Here is an 18,865-nt window from a genome sequence, read left to right as displayed (position 1 = left end):
TGATCAGCAATGAAAAAGTTCATTGCAATATTCATCCATCATTTTTAAGCTTTATGGTTAATATCCTTTAACACATTTATGGGGAATTCACGCCTTGCAGAAGTACCATTTCTAATCACTTAGGACAGTTCACTGTCTTTTTTGGTTACACTCTTCCTGCATTTTTCTTGCAATATTAAGAACTAGACTGGAGATCCCTTATGAACAGTTTTCAGATATTTATTTTGCCCACCCTGTTAAAAAAATAAAATAAAATCACCATACATATATTTAAACCTTATTGGTTTTGCAATCTAAGCCTGAAAGTGGGTATATTAAAATTTGACAATAAAAGCAGTTGTAATTAGACCTGAATTTAAATTTCTGAAGTTGTGAAATGATTGCAAAAACAACATTGAGGAAAAAAGAAACCACCCCTAGGATCAGACAATAAACTTTCTTCAAAATCATCAAAACTTTTCTGTCTTTCAAGTAAGCTACCTGTGTCTCCTCCTTTTCATAAAAGCTGAAACCATACTGAGATTTGAATTTGGGGGTGGCTAGGACAGGGACTGGGTCTAGAGGTCAGAAGATAGAAAACAACAGAAACAGCAAAATAAATTTCTGTGCCCTCCCCCCCAGTTAAGTCTTCTGGAAAGCTAAACTTTAAAATACTAAGAACAGAAGTCTGACTGAAAAGGAAATACATTCTCACATTTCTGTTTCCATTTGTTTAAAGAACTAAGGGGAAAAAACCCAAAGCCCCTATATGTCAAAAACCTGTCATCTGTACCCCTTTAAAAGCTCATGTTTATGAGGCATTTCAATAAAAGCAAGAGGAAAAGATTTGATACTTTGCTGAAGAACAAAACCACAAAAAATACCTTCATGTATACATGTAATAAGGAAGATAAAGGGCACCCCTCAAACCCTATTATATGCATTCCCATGCACCTACTTTCAAGACTGTTGATGGAAAAACTCATAAAAAGGTTGTACGGTATCAGCTGATAGAGGCAGGCCAGTTATAACTCCGTGTGCCACCATCCCTGAAACGGGAGAAAGGACAAGGGATAGGCTACGATGCTATTTCCCATCTGAGTCACACAAGACTATCAAATAAGTCTGTTAAATGCCTCACTGACCACTGAAGAAAGATTGTGATAGGCGCTGCACAGGGACAGACAGCATCTTTAAAAGCTTACAACCCAAAGAGGTAAGACAGCAAAAGGAGGTGACAGCAAGCAGCTTTTCAAGAATCACAGCAAAAGATGAAGTGGAAGCAAAAGCCAACTTTTCAGCCCAAGGGAGTCCTTGAATAAGGTGTAGAGAGAGATGGTGCCTCTCTAGATGGTAACTCTACACGTGGGCACATCCCCTGCATGCACAGCTTTGGGGAGAACCTGCGGACAGAAGTGCTGCCCCAGGTACTCTGGAGACATGAAGAGCAGAGGACTGCTCTCCAGCTTCAGGATGAGACACAAGCATCCTCCCTGGAAACCCACCTGACTAATACAACGGTCGGTCTTTGGGCCTATGCTTTGCAGTTCCCTCGTGCAGGGTCCAGAGGATGGGGAGTTTTTTCTCACAGGGAGGAGGTGGTGATACGGCTGGGATGGAGGGTTCACAGGGAGTGGGTATCCCTGCACATCACAGCTCCCCAGGCTCCTCTGCAAACACATTCTCATTCTCCCTTGTTTAACTCCCCAACAGAGCTGCACACGCAGCTGAACTCCGTACGCTCCATTTCATATCCCTTCCCTTATAAACCTTTATTAAGGCTTTATGTTACACAACTATCACCGATACAAAACTATTGCATTTAGGCTTCCAGGCGACCGAGTGCATTAAAACTCCTTGTGTGGAATGGCAGGAACCAATTCCTCATTTTTACTGGCTGGGAACTGAACCTTAATAGGCCACAGAGCACAAAACTCATAAACCACCGGAGTAAGGGGAGGAGGAGAGAGGGGGAATAAGGAGGAAGGAGGGGGAGAAGTTTGTTGCTGAGGTTATGAAATTATAACAGAAGAAAACAAAAGATGTGAAGCAGGGTGCGGCGAAGAATTCTCTCCACGCATGGCGGAGTTAACCTTGCCACCGATGCCCAGCAGCTGGAGGGGAAACAAATAAAGCGGGACCATGCTCTTAACAAAAGAAAGCCTCGCTCCTTGACACTGGAATAGCAGCAACCTTCATCTCCAACCCTCACGCTCCTCTGGAGAGGCTGGGGATTGCTGGCTCAGGCACGAGTTGCCTTTGCCTAGCAACTGGCGCAAAGTCCGTCTGCCGGCTTGGCCTACAGTTGCTTCATCCCGCCTTCCCCTCTTCTCCATGCGTCGTGCAGGGTCTCTGAGATCGTATGTCAGACTTCAGCTCCATCCACCTCTAAGCCCATCTGAAGAATGCACTGCTCCCGTACCGACTGCAGGTAGCGTGATGGGCACCTTTGGGTAGTTCATCCTGTCCCCCTTCATCTTATTCTGCTTTTGCAGCCCCTCATTGGGAAGCTCTTGGAGGGGGGACCACCTGCTTTGAGAAGATACTTAATGCAATAGATTTACCTAGGAGGCAGCGCCAGACACTCCTGCAAGCACACACCTCTTTCTGCCTGGCTGTGATGTTAAAATGTCCATTTCTGCTGATGGAAACGCATTCTGGGTGCAAAGATGTTTTTAAAGCAGGATGTGGGACAAAGCCAAAAAAAAATAAAAAAGACAGTCAGGAGCTAATTTCTAAGGACTCCTCTCCCTGGTATGTATCAGGTGCTGTAAATGCAGAAGCAAGTCTAGAGATTGGAGAGGAAAAGTCAAATCTACAACTCGGAACACTTCCCAGTTAAATTAAATTCTGCAGCCATTTATTTTGATGCTGAAAATTACTGCTGGGATCCCGCTACGCTGTGTCACTCTGACCTGAACCACAACGGGACAGGGATGATACTGCTTCCTGGAATAGCAAGAAGTCATTTCACCCCCTCGCCCAAGAAAGGATCTTATTAGGAAATTAAACAAGCTGAAATGCACAAGACAAGCCCAGTAAACGCAATTGTGCTCCAGTCAGCATCAGGAGGGCTGGCCAGTCTCCAAAAGTTGAAGCAAGTTAGTTCCCGCATCAGGGTTGCTTCAAATCAGAATGGAAGATAATCGCCCATTTCAGGCACCAGAGGGATATTTACTTAGTGCGTTCTGACTTTGAAAATGGAAAATTACGAGATATATGACAGCAGTTACCTTCCAGAGCTTAAAGTTATCATAATGCCATTCTTCTAATTACAAATCAGACTCTTAAGCACAAGGGCCAAAAGGAGCCAGATTCCAGCAGCAGGCACAGCCTGTATCAGGTAAGCTTACCTGAGGAGCTGTCTGGTGTCACATCCCAGCCCACCATCAGGAATTCTCTCCCCTCACCATCAGACTCCTCTTTCAAAATATAAAGTGTTTTTTCACTTATAGGAAAAAAACTTACGTAAAATGTATAGGAAATAATATTCAATTAAAAAAAAAAATCTGTGTGGACAGAGGGAGAATATCTGAAACCAAGAAGAGATTTTTGGGGTTCTTCCCCCACCCCAAAAAAAAAATATTTTCATTTGAAAATAAAATGCCTTTTTCTTCTGGGAGGGAAATTGGAGCAATACAGGGAGGCTGTTGCACCAGTCAGCGCTTGGGATGTACCCGCAACCCAGTCTGGTGGCCAGCCTAAACACAGTGCTACGAGCTGCTGAATTCAGCCATGCTAACCCTAGACCAGCATTGGCAGGAGGGAGACAGACGGTTGTCCTCACCCTGCTGGGTTGCTAGGGCAGCACCAAATTTTCTCATCAAAAAGCTTTTCTCTATAAAAAGGTAGAAGAGACAATGGGTTTTTTAACATTTTTAATGATACCAAATTCAATTGAAACGAGCTACTTTGTCATCACGGCTCGTTATCGATTGCAAGCTGAACATTCTCGGCAAAACTGAGACGAGCAAGAGTAAATCTTACATAAAAAGCACGGTTCTATTGATCACAGCAGCCGCCACTGGCCCTCCACTGAAGCAACAACCAGCTACTTTAATAAAAACGTAATCCTCCAGTAGAGAGGAACCCATCTGCCTTCCAATCCACTCTGCATCATACTCTTCCAAACGCTCTTGAGAGAGAAAGCAGACCAGTCCATTCCCCTGATAAAACACTATTACTATGCAGTGACACCATCGCACTTGATTTAAGTACATCTGGCATTTTCAGGTGTAATGCCTGAAGCAATAATACTAAAAAACCAGAACAACACTAGTTACGCCCTCTGGGAGTTGCATGTGTGTGAACTAAGTAACTTATAGAGTTCCTATTTCCATAGTATCAAGCTCTTTACATTCTGTAATGTATTTATCCTCCTACTACCCCGGGGAAGCAGAGGTCAGTGCTGCTCCTCTTGCTTTCCCAATGCTTACTCAGATCTTCATTTTCTATTGCACGGGAGTTGGAGACCTGAATCTCAGGGTGGGCTTGAGGCTAGGAGGCTTGGTTGTGGTCATGCGGGAAGACATTGGTGTGGCTGAGAGCTGGCTTTGACACCAGTCCCAGGTCAGACTCCGGGCTCTGCTGGAAGCCATTTGGTCAAAACGAGTGTGATAATTACAGCAGGTGTCCCTGAGGATGTATTGGGACTTCTATCTCCATTTATACTGCTAGGAAATTACATCCAGCTCCCCGCAGACACTCGTACACATTTCCCTTACCACCACCCACACTGCCACATCAGCATGCACTTTCAGGCTAAACATGGGGAAAAGGAGCCGCAGAGCCCCCTGCTCTCAAGCTGAACCCCATGAGAAGTCCCTTGTTGTGTCATTCTCCTCCTCTTCCAGTGTTTAGGCTTAGACCTCTGCCTCCAAAAGGTGCCTGGGGGGAACCCTGGTGAGCCCCCCCTCCTGTTCCCCATCCTCCTCACACTCTGCACCGCCCTGCCTTTATGCTCACTGGGCCCATTTCAAAGCAAGGACCAGGACAGTGGGCACACATATGGATTTAAGCTTGCCTTTCTGGAAAGTACTGGGCAGTTTGGGTTCAGTAAGCAGAAGAGGTTCAGGAGACGACTAGGGGTGCATGGAAACGAAGAGCTGGATTTTGATCTCACACAAAGCTAATGGGCAGGGAAATACATGGACTGATGGAAGACCATAGGGATATGCAATTGTGCAAGGAGACAGGTGGAGCAAGGGAACAATCCACCCTGCAATCATAACTTAAGAACAAGCCTGGTTCCCTTCTGGTGTAACACAGGAGCAATTCCTGCCAAACGGGTCGAGCCGCTGCTCCATAGGAAAAGGGGTGAAGAGATGGAGCAGAAGCAGGTGGAGGGATTCAATTCCCCTCCGTCACAAGCTGGACCCTCACACAATAAAGGACACACGTAGCTCCCGTGTGGCCACGTGATGCTGGGGACTACAGGGCCTCTGCTCAACAAGCCGAGGAGTTAATAGAAGCAAAACAAATCCCCCTTATTTGCCTCAGGGTCAAGGGTCAGTGTAAGTAAATCATTAATTAACACGCTGGCGCCTCAGTGCTATTGACAGGGTTTTGTGTACACAGTGGGACTGTGGCACCCCCTGCAATTAAGCAGGCAGTGAACTTTCCTCCTCCTGCTGTCTCCTGCTCGGCTCGAGCGGGCTCACTTACTCCCCTGTCCTCAGCAGAGGCTCCTCTCTGTTCTTCTTCTCAGCATGGGGTACCAGCTGCCCCTGTGCTCACACTTCTCTCCTGCCCAGCAGCTCTATCTTCAGAAACTGAGCCTCCTCATTGTGTCGCTTTCCAACTTCATACAGTACCTGCTCCTTTAAAAAAACCTCACTGGCTATGCATCCATCAACATATGAATTTATTTTACCTCCCTGCTCAGGTAAAGCTGCACCTACAGCCTCTAAAGAGCTCACAGGTGCTTGGTGATAACTCAGACTCAAGACACTACGGTGTCTCAGAAGAAAAAAAAACAACTCTTCACCTCTCAGCCCCAGATTTTAATAAAAATCTGGGATCCTAATACCTTACTAATGGCACCTGGATTTCCTTTTTTTTTTTCTTCTAATCAAAACAGGTCTGTTGACAGCCTGATTTCTATACCAGCTGGAAAACTGCCATGTAAAGAGCAGTCATTTCAGAGACTCCACAGTCACAGATCCTCTTAACAATCAGGCCTATAGTATCAGAGGAGCTCCTAAGAAATTTGTTTTACACTTTCCTTTGCAGAGGAGTCTGCTTTCTTTTAGTTACTTTGGGTTTCAGAAACATCTTGGCCTGCTGTCTGAAGGTCTGAGGTTGATAACAAAGACCAACTGCCTCAGAGCTACATCACACTGAGATCAACGTTAGTTTCGAAGTTGAACTTCAAGTCCCAGGGAACTTCAGCTGGAAACCCAAGATCGGGGTTCATCATTCCCAAACCCAGAATTAAACATCCCGTCGGTGTTACGTGATGGGACAGCTCATGGTGAGCCAGTTCCCAGAATACAAATCAGAGACTGTCCTAGCAAAATCCTAATGTCTATTTGTGCAGCTACTAATCAAAAACAATTACAGATGCTCTGATCTACTTAAACACTTTTGAAATAAAAGCATCTGGACAGCCACCTTCCTCTACTCGCGAAGCATGGCATTAGTTCAATGTCGTCTTCAAATCTTTGACATACGTTTCACATAAGATAGGAATGACATGATAAACATGATCTTAATACAGTAGGACCTCTGACAATCCCCCCCTCAAACACCTACAAATTGCTGTTATGTTAATCTGATTCCCACCACAGTTGCCCCCCACTTTTTTTTTTTTTTTTAATTTAGGAAATTCAGGTAAGTGCCCAGTCATTTCTTCACTATACCATTGAGAAATTGCTACTTTGGGGGAACAGTACAGTAAAGGTTCTCTGCTACAAAGTTGATTAGCTTTCCACAGCACTTTCTAGAGGGAGAACAAAAGTGCAGTCTGTACAAAATCCCTTTTCTCCTTGCCGGTTGCAGGCACTGGAAGGTCTGATGAAAACTGGGAAGGGGAAGAATACGGCTGAGCATCTCCAGAAGCTGTGCAAGGGCTTTGCTCAGATTTTGAGGCACCTTAGCTATGACAGACTAGCACGTCCTCAAGAATTGAGGTAACTCACGAGTCTGCCTCATTTCAAAGCTTAAATGCCAAGATATCAGTAATTTTAAAGGTGTCTCCTAATGCATTAGAGACAACTGAAATTTCAAGTATGCTGATGGGACTAGGCTGTCCCAACCTATGCCTCCCTGACCCCTCCCCTTACACCCAGGTACTCTCTTCTTGCACTTGCACATTGTTACCAGAAATTGTAATCTTCACTTGTATACTCTATCTACATGAAGAGGGCATGTACACGTTGGCAAAATTTCTCACTGCAGTGCACTTGTGGCTCATGCATCCTGGGATTTCTGGTCACCAGGACAAAGGTTGAGGGAATCAACACTTCCCTCCTCTTTCGGAGTATTCCACTGGTATTTGCTGTCTTTGTCTTTTAGCATCCAGTTCACAGCCCTTACACTAGTTACATGAAAATGCCACCCTGTACGGTTCCCGAATCCAACGGATGTTAAAAGCAGAAAGCTGCTAGCAGCCAAATTAACAGCACATAATTAGTCTCATGCATAAACCTCTTAAAAAAGTACAGGGCACTTGGTGTCAAGATTAGACAATTAACTTTGTCAGAGCACAGGAGAATGCACTGAAATGCTTACATTTGCAACGTAGTATTAAGTCTGCAATTCTCACCGGAACTCGTGTGAGTAAATACTCTAGGTCAAAGCCTTGACAGCCTTATTTAGATTTTGCTCACTTAGTGCAGGCTCTGCTCAAGTAAAGACCACATATAATCCAAGGAAAGACTTCAGAGTTTAGCTCTGTGTTTTGACAGCCTATAAAAGACCGGCTGGACCGTAAGCAGGATCAGCAAAATAAGCCCCTCCGTATACACAATTCTGTCTGAAACCAGTGCTGTTTTACATGCTAGCCAAAATCATGACTGTTCACTGCAGCATATTCTGCAGTGCCCCAGCCAGCCAAGCTTTGAAAACATCCCAAACTGTGGAAGGGCTTCTGCCAGTTCCCTTTATGGTGAGATGTGGCATCAATAGAGTGATCCATCAGCAATTCATATTTATGATCAAATGGGCTCTTTCCCTGGGGAGTGGCAGACCCGGGGAGATTAGCACCTGTCTCTCTTATGTTTATCACTGGCAGGTGCTTAACTGAAGCAAGATATCGGCTCTGCTAAAGGGAACAAAGCTCCCAAAAGATAAGATGGAAGTGCTGAGCCACTGAGCTAACACTCACTCAGGAAACAGAGCAAATGAGCCTCCGTCTGTTTAGCAAGGGTGGTTTTGTGAGCTGATAGGAGGAACATGGTAATTCATTAATGTGGTGAGAATTAAGAATCAGTGTAGAGTTACTAGGAGAAAGCCTTCTGCAGCACAAACAAAAGAAGTTTACTGCAAAATCTGGGGACCGGGGTGACTCTACAACGTCAAGAGCAGTCAGGCACAAGCTAGCTCTGTTCAAGCTAATCCCAGAGTTGAAAGATCAAAGGATACCGGGGCAGAGGCATGGATGTGAGCCTGCTCTGATCTGGAGGCAGTCTGGCCACATTCACGCAGCACCTGAACTAACAAGCCCCCCTTGTCCCCAGATAGCACCCCATGCAGCTTAACTCTGTCAGCTAGATAGCTGGATCTCTGTATCATATTGTATTTTGCAACTGCCTGGTGTAAATACCAGAGAATAAAACAGCTTTTGTAAGTAGAAGGACTAAGTTAACTATTGTAGGTGTCTCTTCAGCACCGAAGAACTCCGTTGTGTGGAACGCAAGAAAACAAGGTGAGAACTTAGCCACTAGGCTTGCAGTTCCATTAGACCATGTAAAAGCTAGAAGAGGATATTGTTGTCACTACGTGAGTAAGGAATGGAGGAGAAAAAAATATCCCCTTTCTTTCAATTTTGCTTAAATGTTACCTAGAAATCTGTAGGAGCACATGTTTCTTTTCTTCAATTTACTAGGCATATAGCAACAGAACAGCACAAGGGTTGCACTCATTCAACTGGAAGCAGAAGTTTAGTACTAGTGATGCTGTTTCTTGCACCACTGAAGCCTCCAAGTTTTCACAATTCAGAGGCTTTGCAAAAATATTAACTCACAAACACTAAAAGACTTGCATGACACAAGAACGGAAAAGCGTCTCAAAAGCTCTTACTCAACGTGCTGGCATCTAACATCTTTGTAGAATATGGAAAATCCTTTAACATAGTAAAAGTAGATGTCATCTGGCCTTCTCAGTTTAAGGAAAAAATAGTTCCTTGTGAATTTGTTTAATGTAAATAAACCCTCTATTTATCTTTGTCTTTAATAAATTCATACATTATTAGAAAATCCTTTATACAAGAAGACCCACTGAGCTATATCATCTCATTTTAAGAGATTTCCTGTTGGTGGAATACAAAGCAGCCACCTGCAATCGCCTAGTGCTCGAAAGGATTTAAATAAACACACACAGATAATTAGATCAGTTAACCTTGCAAATTAAAACAAGCACATTGCATTATCTCCAGTTTATCCTAAAAGAAAATATGAAGTTGCCTCAGATAAATAGTTTAATAAAGACAGTGAAGAGCTTATACAAGCGGCATAATGCTAAATCTTCTAAGCATGTGGGCTAATAGGATGAAAACCCACTTTCTGACTAGCTTCATTTTGGAGAACTGGCTGCTTTTTTGCACAGGACCAGGGGATCAGATTTAATTCACAAGCCACATTGTCAGAGCAGTTTCACCTAACATCACTCAGGCAGCCTAAGCCATTGGTCTTGGGTCACTCTCCATTCATTGGGAAAGAATAGGTGGGGTGACTGGCCACAGTCAACTACTGCTCTCCAATGGCTGTAGAAGCAAGCCAAACATTTAACCTTCATAAGGCTGAAGTTAGGGCAGATGAATCATACCCACGGTCACAAAATGCTGCTTTACGAGTCAGGCATCCACTTTCTTTTCGTAAAGTAATAATTGCAGTCGGGGTAAACTTCCTTACACAAACAGAAAGCTAGGCACAGCTCATTAGTTATGCTACAGAGAAAAAACCTCCAGACTGAGAGTTGCTCTGGCAGCTGGGTGACACCAATTGTCCATTAGCATCAGTGTGCCAGCTTGTGTCATGGTAGGGTCACCTACACGCAGAGTTTTCCTCGTGGTCAGCAGCTTAGGTGTGCAGCATACAAGCCGCACCAATTGCCTATCAGTGTCAGTCTGCTAGAGATCATCTGTATGACCACCCAAGACCAGGGCTGGCCAGAAAAACACCACTCCATTTAACAAACAACTCAAGGCTTTGAAGTGTATTTCTCTCCTGTGAAGTGACTGACATTTCAAGAGAAGAAATATCACTACATATTATCCAGTGCTTAGATGTGATTTTAGAGGAGAGTTTTCTACCAGTTTCAGAGCAGGTTTACTTATTGGTTTTTAATCCCAGATGTCATCAAAACTGGATAAACAGAATGTCTTGGTCAAAATACTGTCCTGGATCTGAGACACCATCACAACAAGAAGTATGCTGAAAGCAATATTGTTTCAGAAAACATTTCAGTGCTTTCCAGGAGAAGTAAAAGTTTTGTTTGCTTATTTTTCCATCATCTCTGCTCGTAAGATTTGGCAGCACCTTATGTTTTAAACAGGAAAGGAAATAGTTACTATTTTAGCAGCGAACTTAACTGCACCACAGATCCTACAATCACATGTCACAGGCCTCTTGCTGCTTACTGCTGGAAGGTGGTAGATGGTTGGTCCTGTAGCCAGGACCTGCTATTACTCTGGCAGTTCTGTCACTGCTGCTGATGGCACCTGTTTTCATGACCAAAACTGCTAACTTCTCAAAAATGTTTTGTGAAGACCTGCTTTAAATGACAGATTTAACATTCTTCTGTTTTGTTTTTTTTTGTTGTTGTTGTTTATTTGTTGGGTTGTGTGTGTATATATATATATGAATGAATCCCCATACAGTTGAAGTAAATGCCATTCAAGCACAAAACAGGTCTGCTAGCTAGAACAGTGGCAACTATTTGCCCCAATATTGACCCCAAAACAAGTTTATGGAAGATTCGGGAACAAGATGATCTTAATACTAAGGCTAGTTAGGAGATCTACAGAGAAAAAAGCTGGTGCCCCAAATAAAATAAAGAAGTTTAGAGTGAGCACTTGCTGCTATATCACCTAATCTGACTTACCGTGTCTCATGGGCCACTGAGGTTTGCAAAGATATTACAAGCCCTAGCAGAAATTCGTACCTACACAAGTAGACTTCACAGAATTAGACTGAAAACTAAATGAATCACAGGGGCTGAACGGAATTTTTTGTTCAGGGTGCATTTAGGTCGCACACCAAGCATATGCCAGAAACTCAGTTTGATCTTCAGGCTCATTTCTGTACACATAATGAAATTCCAAAGTCAAGACTTGATTACCCACTGCCCTTGGTTACCAAATTGTTCTGGTTAGCCTAGCAAACAAGCCCAAATTTGCATCTGCTGCTCTGCAGATAAATCCCCTGGGCTGGCACAGGAGAAGGTCATGGCATTGGGATTGCATCCTTTAATGCCACAGGCTGTACTATGCAGCCCTGTAAATAAACACAGTGGGCTTAGTTACCAAGGCTATGCCTTCTGCACCTCTTACTGGAACTTGAAAATTAAGAGGGAAAAAAATAAAACAAAATGGAAAAAAAACCCAAAACACAACACCAAGATAAAAAAAAAAAGCCAGAAAATAACCTGGCTGCTGCAATGCTAAGGAACAGATCTTCCCTCATCTATTTTACACCCCCTGCTTTCTGCTGCAGATCCAAGACACTTGAGCTTCATTTCAGAAAGTAAAGCTGCTAAGCAGCTACCAAATGACCTTTGCCTCTCAGATGAGTATTTATGGCAGGCAACACATACATCAACAACAACAAAAAGTTTCCCTAGTAGCGAAAATGTTTCTGCCAGCAATGTATCTTTTACAAGCTTGCAAGATGTACCGAGAGTCTAATAATCAGATTAAAATCACGTCAAACTATGTTGGGAAGTCAAGGTGAAGGCCTTTGGATTGTTCTCATGAATAGCCCTATCCAGACCTACCAGGTGATGATAAATTCAGTTTTTTGCTTGGTTGGTGTTTTTCAAATTTATTTTAAGGCCTTACAGTTTTTAAAAGCCAAAAGGTGGGTAAACAGTTGGTGTTTTAGCAGTTCTTGCCAGCATCTGACAATAGTGAAATGGTTAAGAAAACCCCCACGATTTCTCCTGTGCAGGGGGGGCAGTGGACCTGGTAATAAATACTTGATCTTTCTACACCACTTTACAAAATAGTTCAAGAGCTTTGTCCTCCTTTTACAGGTGGAATCCCAAACATCAGAGAGGCAAAGCGATTTGCCCAATATCATTCATATTTCTAATAGTTAATCTAGGAACAAACTTGAAACCTCAGGACTCAGGATGGGGTTGTGTTTCCTCACAGGATCACTGGAAGAAACCCATTAGCGGATGGGTTTACTGCTTCTATTTACTGCAGAACAGGACTGGTGAGAATTTTAAGTTGCTAAGCACAAGGAGAAATACTGAAGTCCCAGTGCTTTATTTCTATCTCCCATGGAGTGCTTGCCTGAAAGTCTGTCTTGAATCTTTCATTTCCAGACAGCATACAGCAGCCTGTGTACAGGCGCTTGAAACGGATACTACGTCCACTTTGCTCCCCGCTTTCCCCTCCCCGCAGAAAGCCACCTGGGAAATACAGACAAGCATTGACAAAAGAAACTCTGTCATCTGTCAAGGTGGATTATTAGGTGTGAGAACAGGAGTTCAAAGTGTTAATACCTGCTCTGCAGATGTAAAGAACAGTAAGAGCCTACCCAGATGTCTGTGGTGCCTGAGGTGAGCAGCATCCAGCCAGCCTAGCTACAGGTGAGCATCTAAACTACAAACCCTTACCCAGCTTATGGCAGCAATGCCCCAGTCATCTGTGCATCTCTCTACAGTACAGGGAGGCAGTATTGTTGCTTTCAGGCTTCGATTAATCAGGTTTGTACAGATCAGCAATTCAAATACCTTCAACCACCCAGCTGATTGTGCACAAAGCCAGTTTGGGAACATTCAGGTGAGATTGCAAAGCCAACGGGTAATAACCTCATTCACCCTTTCCACTGAAGTCCAACAGAGGACAACTGTCCCTAGCCTGTAGGATCACGCATCAGGGCTCTCTACATTATAAGAAAAGTCAGTGAACCATGGGAAAAAGCTGATGCTGAATACACCCAGGAAACTGTAGGATGGCCTTGCATGTCTATAAGGATGCCTACAATTTACTTTGCACTCTCTCTGGCCTTTGTCAGCCAAACCAGCTAGCCTAGAGTTAAAGTACTAAACCCCAGGGAGAGAGGGTTTGAGAGAGGGAAGGGTAATAGCTGGCTAAAGAGGCTGAGATCAGTGAGCTCACACAAAAACACTGCCATGCCAGAATATCACACTTGCTTTAGCTTAATCTGAAAGTCAAGTCACATGACTGCATTTTCCAGTTTAACTTGCTTGTCTGCCACCACGAAGCCAGCTTCTGAGAACTGTATTCACCTACTCACCGCACAACTCCCACCAGCTTCCCAGTATAAGAAAAACAGCTTCCTTGAAAATAGAAGAGCTCTATCGTTAGCGAGACTTGGAGAAAGCTCAGTAAGCCCAGTTCCACTTCCCCCCACGCATACCGAGAATGGACACTATGGATAGCTCACACAAAAAGAGGGGTTTATAATGTCAGTGACTTAGATCTACTTCCAGGGAATCCAGATTAAGTTTTTTCACTGGTTCCAATGGGAGCAGAATAAAGCAGATACTGAACATACATTTAAGAAAAATCTACCCACCTATTGCCAGAAAATCCAATCTACTTCATCCCTCCCCCCAGTATTAAGTTGGGTTCTCTGCACAGAAGTGAGTCATTTGTAATTGACTAATCTGCAGAGAGATATCAAAACCAGCAACAGACAAAGCCTGAAGAGCCTCCTCATTGTTTTCCCTCTGGAAAAGTAAAATTGTGCTTTAATTCCAACTTTAGAAAGCTTCTAGTTTTGCTACACAACCTGCTTAATCCCATGGACTCCCAAGATGACATCAAACAGACACCAGCAGGACTTCACCACATGGAGAAGTGACCTCTCCTAGACATGTGAGTGTTGGTTGCGGAGGCATCAGTGAGTCAGCAATGAGCAGATATACTACGTGTACACACAGGCCATATGCTACTGGATGTATCATCTTTCTGTAGTAGATCTCACAGGCTCTAATGTGTTCATGGAGCTTCCCGCCTACCCCAGAGAGAAGCGGTCCCTCACGTCACTAGAGCTGTACCCAAGGCTAGCTTTACTACCAGACCAAGCAGAGATCACAGCCCTGAATCCCCTGAAGCCTGCACTGAATACCCAGGGACCAGTGCCAAGCATTATGAAACAGTTCAGCCAGCCCAGGATCCTGAGCTTCAGCAAGGAAATTGGCAGCTAGTGAGAAAGGTGCCTCAGCAACCTCAGTTGTGCAGAGCAGTTTTAGGTCTGACCAGTGGAAAGATTTGCCTGCGGTGATGAACAAGTGCGTGGTGGAAAGTTGTCAGTGCTTCCTGTGCCAGCCCTTTGAGGTCTATGCTGAGCTGGTCCACACAGTCCAAGTCATAATCTAGAAAGTTTAATATAACAGGAATTTACCAATGTCTTCCTGTTAGAGTCTTGCGTTCCCCACTGAAAGATGTTTCAGCACTTCTTGATGTATTCCAGTTTAGTGAGAGTCTTCCTTTTCTTTTAAATCATTCTTTTACTTATTTTTTCATAAATTTAAATCTTAAACAGAATTACAAGCAGTATTTTCATTTAACTGAAGCTGTTTTCATTACATGAAATTGCTTCAGTGTACTTTTGAAGGAGTCTTCTATAATGCTCATTTTCATAGAGAATCTGAAAAACTATAAATTTATTCCTTTCAAAAAAGTCAAATTTTAACTCCATTTAACCATACCAACTTTCATATTTCCCATAAAACTGTTTTCCTAGATTTCCTGTTGAATGTATTTCTCTGAAGCTAGGCAAGGAGGTGAGATTATGATCCAGAGGTGGAGAGTAGTCCATAGAATGCATTTGAAAACTTGTTAAAAATTAGATTAACTTATTAGAGTTCACATCAAATCCCTCTATGCCTCCCAAGTATTACACGTATTTCCTCATACTGAAGTGCATATGTACACACTACTCTTTGTTTTGTGTAACCATTTAATGCCTTGTGGAAGTTTGGACTTTCAGTCAAGAATGTGAATTCATAATTATTTTAACAATTTTTATCCTGTGTTGCTGCGCATCTGAGTTACCACATCAGCTGTCTGTAACGACCAGTGAGGATTTTTCTTGTGAAAGAAACTTAGACCCTCGTGTAGTTTCCTTTGTGAGGCACAGGAGGAAAGAATTTGAAGGAATTAACTGTGGGAGAGAAAGGCACACTGCCCTCTCGCTTTGAGTATGTGCTGATTACCAGCAAACAAAACAACTCTTCAGAGGGGGACTAGCAACTCCTCACTTCAGACAAGATAGAAAATGCACTTTATGCAGCAGGGAAATTAACAGTTATTTACCCTGCACGCACTCTAGAAGAGAGGCCATTGAGGCAAGCCAGCAAGTGTGTGATCCCGCAACAAGTAATCACAGACTGAAATGCGTTCATATCTTCTACTTCCTGACAAATAGTTTTTCAGAGTATACCATCTGCATTTTTTCCTATCTTCTGAGGACCTGTGTGCCAACTATTTGTACCCTAAGAAGTGTGGATGCTCAAAATTAGAGAAGAAATACCAGCTAGGAATGAGACTAAAACTATTCTGGCAAATAAACTGACCCTGATGAAGTGGGCATCAAGGGAGGATTTCTAATTTTCTTCTTGAAGGCAATATGTTTCATCTGTATGCTACTTGTAAGTGAACACTTCTTTCCATTACTATATATCAGGATGAACCAGAACAGTACCAAACCCAGTAACACTATGAGTAAACAGTAACATCCCTGAACTTAATAATTAAAAAGAGCTTTTTATTGATTGATTTTTAATAATAGAATGCGAATTATGGGGTATGAGGACTATTTGTTCAGAAATATTAATCAGCAATTATTTTCCCTAGCAAAAATATGGATTTTTCTTGCATTAATGTGGAGAGGGGTATTACTTATTGTTTACAATCCCTACTTTTGCATTTTCCTGACTGTATAGGAAGCAGCAAAGAAAAAATGTTGGGTTTTGTTTCCAAGGTCCAAGCAGAATTGTCTTTTGAAAATAATTTTAAAAGGATTTTTACCTTTTGTTCTGAAAAATAAAACACAACAAAACCCCAAGTTGTGCAGCAAATAGTGTTTTCAGAGTACTGGAAACTAATGGGAACCTCCAATAATGGGATTTGCAAAATTACTATTTGCATTCAATTTTCAATGTCTATGTCACTTAAATTTTCAGAAAGCTTTTCAGAAGCCCCAGGAGATAGACTACAAAAGATCCAAGCTAGTCAGAAAACTGTACATTAATACTTATATTTTCAATGCATCTCCTTTGAAGGGCTGCTTAAAGCTGTATGAAGAAAAGACTCATAGGAAATAGTTGCCCATAGTAATTAGTATCCTGTATTGAAAATCATTTATCTAACTTTCAAAACATATTCTGGACCCTCCTATGGCTTCAAACAACAAAGGTTACATTGAAGGGCTATTTGAACAGCAAGAATCTTATTGAGAAGTGAGGAACACAAAAAATTAAAACATACCGTCAGGATGATGTAACAGATACCCAGGCAAGTTTCTAAGTTCTCTCTTTCTTGCTTTTTACATTAGATACATTTATCCTCTGTTAAAGTTCTCTATCTTCTACTTGATACAAAAACCAAAACATACAGCGTGGGTATATTAAACCTCTCTCCAAAGTTTCAAGAAAACAGTTCTCCTTTTCCTTTCAGCCAAACTAAGTCTTATTTTTCCCCTCCCCTCCTTCTGAAGAACTGGGGGGGAGGGCAGAAGAGAGTTTCCTTGTGAAATCAAAAGCTACCCTTGAATCAAGTCTGATAGGCTGCTGAAAATGCAGCACAGAAACGTGTTTCTGTCAGTGAAAGACCTTGTTTGTAACCGTAAGGATTGCATGCAGCACGTTGTTTGATCCTGGGAGGACTTTGATCTATGTTAGCACCTCAAATATAGCAAAGGATGTCACTAGGCTTTGGAAAAAGAAGGGAGAGGAGAGAAGGAAAGGGAAGGAAAGTGCAAGTGTGTGGTACCCAGCAGATGACACTGAATTCTTGATGCATTGATCAAGCGAAACCAGGCTTCGGACAGAGGAGAGCAGGTGTCACACCCCTGAAGAGAACTAGATTTCACCATCTACCCCAGAAAATACCATTCAGAAACAGGAAAGATTCAGTGAAAGCATCCCAGATCAGCTCTGGGCATGGAATTTGAAACATTCCACACAATTCCTTTACCTGCATGACCTGGCTTCAAAGCCTTTTGTGAGTCATGAGTGAAATGAAATTCAATGGTCTCTCCTCCTTGTTTCAGTTGTCTCACCAGAAGCGAATGAGGCATGACTGAGGCCCAAGGCTGAAAGCATTCTTGAGGGTTGGAAACAGATGCTGATATACAAAAGGGTAAGCAGATCAGGACTCTTGGGCTACCACACTGCTGGGGGCACTGATGCAGAACTGTTAGGCCAAGATGTATAAAGTAATCAAGGCCAAGAGCCATCCCTGGATGTGAACAGGTCAGAGGTGGGTGCAGGTCTGTGATAGCACATGAACTTTTCTGGTGTGGGTGGACAGTGTACAGCTACAACAGGGACTTTCACTCAGTGTTAAGACAATACAGAGAGGCCCTATTCAGCATACAGGCAGGTGCCTAAAGTTTGTGCCACTGTGAGCAGCATGGGAGGCCTTGGGCAGACAATACTGAAAGGAAGTTACCTAGGACCATCTCTTTCATATGCCAACGTGCCATTCCCTCATCTCTCCCCAGGACACTGTTCATTCACAAAAAACCTGACATGCAACCTCCCCATGAAGTAATAGCAAGAAAAAACTAGAGTTCCCCTTGACAAAAGCCCTCCTACAGTTATCACCCAGATAGGGGGAAAGGACACATGATCAAGGAAGACAATGCGAATGGCTCCACCTTTTCCCTGTGCTCACTGATGCTAGAGTAACTTTGAAGAGCCTTGCTCCCTGCTAACCACCCTCCCCTTCTGTGCCTTTTGGTGAGATGTGGTGGAACATGATAGGCATCTTGTATAATGTCTTGGAGAGAAGCAGAGAAGAGAGAAGTGAGGAATACTTAATACAATGCAGAGGTTCAGTGCAGTGACAACAGTCTCTATTATTCTTGACATGACCCTAATACAAGCATGGAGCTGTTTGTAGGATGTCTCTTTTTATTGAAAAGTATATCTGACCCAAATTTTATTACAGATGTCAAATACAGTATGGACATGTACAGCATGAGTCTAAGAGAAATTCTTCTTTCTTTTGCTTTTTTTTTTATAAAAAGGCAATAGTAAGAATGTCACTCTTCTCTTATTTATTTTCAGGTCAATCATGAGAAAGAGGAAAGAGACAGCCCCTTTCTGAAAGGCAAGTATCATCCTGAGCCATCACCTTATATTGGAAAAAAGCTTTACCCTCCCAACAGTTATCATCCTTTGTCAGTATCACAGGAATGTCTAGGACACTGTAGTCAAAAGCAGGAGCTGTCACTGCTAAGTACTGTACAGAAACACAGATGCATATAAAAGGAAAAATCCTACTCTGGAGAACTCTAAATGT

General features: G+C 42.9%; 1 protein-coding gene across 47 annotated transcripts in view; it reads right to left on the bottom strand.

Moving 5' to 3' along the window:
* Positions 1 to 18,865, bottom strand: part of CELF4 (CUGBP Elav-like family member 4) — a 685,725-nt gene that overhangs the window by 562,218 nt on the left and 104,642 nt on the right. The window lies entirely within an intron of this gene.

This window comes from Gavia stellata, chromosome Z, assembly GCF_030936135.1.
Source record: "Gavia stellata isolate bGavSte3 chromosome Z, bGavSte3.hap2, whole genome shotgun sequence".
In the NCBI taxonomy this organism is placed as follows: Eukaryota; Metazoa; Chordata; class Aves; order Gaviiformes; family Gaviidae; genus Gavia; species Gavia stellata.
Note: the sequence above shows the minus strand (reverse complement) of the source record. Positions and strands in the feature narration are given on the sequence as shown.